Below are 5,135 nucleotides of genomic sequence, written 5' to 3' on the forward strand. Positions count from 1 at the left end.
CTCCACAGCTGCACCAGCTGCGAGTACAGGGTGCACTACCCCGCCCACGACATCCTCCCGCACCCGGAACTAGGAGGGATAACAGTGGCAGCACCTGGGGTTACTGAAAAAGGCAGGTCCACAGCCAGGAGCACTAGGGGCAGAAAAAGCTCCAGCTGTGGTGGGAGAGCTTGCAGCAGCTGCATGATTAGGGCCGTGCCATCTGCGACCACCTGCAGACCATGGCGCAGAGATTGCTGCCTGCTGCCGCTCCAGCTATCGCTCCTCCACCCACTCCTGCTCCCTCCACCCCCTCCTCCATACCCGCTCCCCCCCCAGAGATGCTGAGGCCCCCGCACCCGCAGTGCAAGGAGACAGATAGGCCGGCAAGACCCCCAACTCTGAGCTTCTCCTCCCCTTGCCTCCCCCTTCCAGCTCCCTCCTACCAGATTTCCCCCCCCCCCCCCCATCCCAGTTATGGTCAATAAATAGAGGGGTTTTTGGCAACACGTGTTTTTATTTGACATCAGGAACGGGGGTTAGGGAGTGGAAAGTGGAAGGATGTGAGGGTGGAATAAGACACAAGGCCCCAGTGGGGCACGCCAGGGAGACTTCACTCCTCCTCTGTCTAGAAGCTCTCCCACAGGGCCTCCCGGATACTGGCAGCCTCGCAATGGGCCTCACGGCTGGCAGCCATGCAGGGCTGCACGTACAGGCCAGCCAAGTGGTCAGCCTCTACCATCCAGCCTGGCAGAAAAGCCTCCTCCTCCTCCCGCTCACACAAATTGTGCAGCAGACAGCACGCCACCACCACGTGCGGCATATTCCTCTCGGAGAGGTCGAGGCGGATGAGGAGGCATCGAAATTGGGCCTTCAGCCGGCCGAAGGCCCCCTCTACCACAATGCGGGCCCTGCTGAGCCTGGCATTAAAGGCCTGCCGGGAGGGGTTGAGGTGTCCCATGTAGGGCTTCATGAGCCAGGGTTGTAGTGGGTAGGCCGCATTCCCCACCAGGCACTCAGGCATGTCCACGTCCCCAACCCTGATGTGGCGGTCGGGGAAGAAGGTCCTGGCATGCAGCCTCTGGCACACGGAGGAGTTGCGGTACACCCGCACATCATGTGCTTTGCCAGACCAGCCCACATTGATGTCCAGGAAGCGGCCCTGGTGGTCAGACATGGCCTGCAGGGTGACCAAGAAGTATCCCTTCCGGTTAATGTAGAGGGAGGCCTTGTGTTCTGGGGCAGGGATGAGGATGTGTGTCCCATCGATTGCCCCCCCGCAGTCGGGGAAGCCCAGGGCGCCAAACCCCTTGATGACCGCATCCAAATCGGTGAGGTGGATGATTCTGTGGAGCAGCGCTCTATTGATGGCCTTGACCACCTGCAGAGGGACACACAAAACCAAGAGTCACTGGGGTGCCAGGGTGGCTGAGAATGTTCCTTCCCCACCACTGCCCCGGGTCCCCTCCCCACCCGTAATCCTGGTTACCACAGGCAGTCCGAAGTGCGTCTGGGACAGAACAAACCCTCTCGTGGAGGGGACTTGCACCTCCTCCCCCCCTTTTCCCTGGAGCAGCCCATCTACTCCTTGCCCATGCCCTCCCCTGGAACAATGGCCAGAGACTGCCATACCTGTATGAGCACCACTCTGACAGTGGATCGCCCCATGCTGAACTGGTTGCTGACGGATCGGTAGCTATCTGGCATGGAAAGCTTCCATAGGGCAATGGTCACACAGTTGTGGAGGGGAATGGCGGGCCTCATGTGCATGTCCCATCACCGCAGAGCAGGGGCGAGCTCGAGGAAGGTGTCCTTCTTCATCCTGAAGTTCTGGGTCCACTGTTGGTCTCCCCAGCGCTCCAGGACGATGTGGTCCCACCAGTCGCTGCTGGTGTCCAGGCGCCAGATGCGGTGGGACACGCTGGCGTCCAGGCGCTGTTCCTCCACAGCTCCCACGAGGGTCCGGAAGAGGACTTGGGGTTGGGCTGCTGCAGATGGTGCCAGGCAGTCTCCAGCACTTGCTGCCAGGCTTGCAGCAAAAGATACCAAAGAAGCACCAGAGTGTCTAGGGGCAATTCTGGCTCCATGGTGCCAAGTGCTGTGGTGTCCCAAGTGAAGGTAACCAAGCAGGCAGAGAGAAAAATGCTTTGCTGTCCCTCAGCGAGGTAGGTAAGCAAGCAGGGAAAGCTGAGAACTGGCTGTCCAGGGGAGTCCCTTTAAGCATAAGCCTCAGACAGCAGCCATACAAAGCAACTACTGACCTGATGCCCTGCCAGATCCGGTTTCAGCTGGCCTTAAATGCGATTCAGCATTTTTTTTCCGTTAAAAGCATTTGCGGAAAAGAGCGTCTAGATTGGCATGGACGCTTTTCCACAAATGCACTTTTTGGGGAAAAGCGTCCGTGCCAATCTAGATGCGGTTTTTGCGCAAGAAAGCCCCGATCGCCATTTTCGCCATCGGGGCTTTTTTGCGCAAAACAGTTTTTAGCTGTCTACACCGGCCCTCTTGTGCAAAAACATTTCTGGAAAAGGGCTTTTGCCCAGACGGGAACGTCAAACCATTTGCGCAAGAAGCACTGATTTCGGACAGTAGAACGTCAGTGCTTTTGCGCAAAATCAAGCGGCCAGTGTAGATAGCTGGCAAGTTTTTGCACTAGTAGCCACTTTTGTGGAAAAACTTGCCAGTCTAGATGCAGCCCCTATGTGTGTGGTGAATAATGTCTTCCCTTTTTCTTTCTAGTTCACTCCACTGTTCCTTTCTATGCTGCCTCCATCCTTTCCTATATAGCGTCTCTGTCTTTAGACAACGTTTTAACTAACTCTGCTGTACTTGGTCCAGGCCCACCACCAGATAATTACAGAACAAAAACAATCCTATCCAGCCTGTGTCTGTCTTTGCACGTTAGTCTGTTGAGGAAAAGAAATTGAAGGCTCAGAACTTTCAAGAAGCAAGATGTTTGTTAGGCTGGAGAGACTTAGGGTACGTCTAGACTACATGCCTGTGTCGCCAGAGGCATGTAGACTAGGCTACCAGACATAGGAAAATGAAGCGGCGATTTAAATAATTGCCGCTTCATTTAAATTTACATGGCTGCTGCGCTGAGCCAACAAACAGCTGATCAGCTGTTTGTTGGCTCAGCGCAATAGTCTGGACGCGCGGGTGTCGACATCAAAGGTATTTGTCGACCACCCAGGTATGCCTCCTGGGATGAGGTTTACCTGGGTGGTCAACAAATACCTTTGATGTCGACACCCGCGTGTCCAGACTATCGTACTGAGCCGACAAACAGCTGATCAGCTGTTTGTCGGCTTAGCGCGGCAGCCATGTAAATTTAAATGAAATGGCAATTATTTAAATCGCCGCTTCATTTTCCTATGTCTGGTAGCCTAATCTACATGCCTCTGGCGAGAGGCATGTAGTCTAGACATACCCTTAGAGCCATTCATTCATTTTTATGAGACTGTAAGTGTATGTGTAACAAGTTTGTGATCAGATGTAATTGTAACTATATTTAAATAAGAAAATTAGTATTGTATAATTATTTTAAAATTTTAAAAATAATATTTAAATTAAAAAATTGGAGCTTTTTAAATAATTGATTTATATTCATCCTGGAGCTACCGAAGCAGCCTTTCAGGAAATTTCCCATAAGCTGGAGATGTCCTAAGAACAGTCTGGTGCTGCAGTCAATTTTCACTATAACTATGTATCTATTGAAGGTTTTCCCTTTCCCAACTATGACTCTGATGAACAATTTTCCTTTTATATGCTGTTTAATCTCTCTCAACCAGGACTCCCTGGTCCAGCAACATCTGTGATCTGGCAGGACCACGGCAGTGGTTTGCCCCACCGTAGATGAGAGCCCCAGCAGCGGGACCGTGGGCAGCATAGCTCCTTGCATGTGAGGAGCCTGCAGAGAGGTCAGGCCATGAGTGGAGCTGGGTTGGGGGGGGGGGGGGCAGTGGCAGGAATGACCTCCCTTGGTTCAGCAAAATCCCTCCTTCTGAGGTGCCAAGAGTGCAGGACCAGGGAGGTCCACCCTATAGTGTGTTACTGATTAAAATTCTGCATTGTTTTTCTTATGAAAAACTGAAATAACCTTATTACTAAGAATTCCTTTATTATACTGTGATGTTTTCAACATACTCACTTTTATTCCTGATAGCTCTGGTCCAGTGTATCTGAACCTCTTTGAATAGAAAACTATGTTTTCTATGCTCTTTGCTTCGCAAAAGGAGTTTCTAGAGAACTTCTGCTAATCCCCTGTGGATTGAAGTAAATCTTTCCTGCCCAGTTGTTAAACTATTACTGTTAGTTGTTTAAAAGTTATTCAAAACTGTTCTTGTTTCCACTGCATTGTTTGAGTGCATTTATACTATGCAAATGTAATGGAAACATATGTTAACTGTATAAATAGTATCTGGGATTGATTTATGATCATTGCTTCTCTACATAAATAACTATATACATCCTCTTTATGAAAGAGGGCTCCACATAGAGGGTCATCTAATAATCTCAGATTTTACACATACCAATAGAAAATTTTATCCCTGAAACTCAAATGTAAGTGGATAAACACTGCCACAATGATAATATTGTGTACGTTTCCTCAAGGCTAAAAGTTGTTTTAATGATCCCTCAGTAATGATAACAGTACTATGATCACAGCAGATTGTTTTCCCTTCTTATATGCACAGATTCTAAGGTTAGAAGAGACCATTATGATGATCTAGCCTGAAGCCCTATATAATAAAGGCCATAAAACACGCCCCAAATAATTCCTAGAGCAAATCTTTTTAGGAAAAAAAATACAAAATCTTGATTTAAACATTGTCAGTGATGGAGAATCCACCATGACCCCTTATTAATTGTTCCAATTACTTGCTGTTAAACATTTCCAGTCTGAATTTGCCCACCTTCAACTTCCAGTCATTGGGTTAGAGTAATTTGATTTCTTTGCTGGATTGAAGAACCCACTATTACTTCCCCATGTAGGTTATCAACTATAATCAAGTCATCCTGTAACTTTCTTTTTACTAATCTAAATAGTTCGAGTTCCTTGAGTCTATCACTATCACAAATCTTTTTGCTATCCTCCATCCTGTTAAGTAGGGTTAACAGCCTTTGTTCTGAGATCTATGCATTTATATTCATGT

Source organism: Pelodiscus sinensis, chromosome 1 (genome assembly GCF_052426305.1).
Source record: "Pelodiscus sinensis isolate ZL-2025 chromosome 1, ASM5242630v1, whole genome shotgun sequence".
NCBI lineage: Eukaryota > Metazoa > Chordata > Testudines > Trionychidae > Pelodiscus > Pelodiscus sinensis.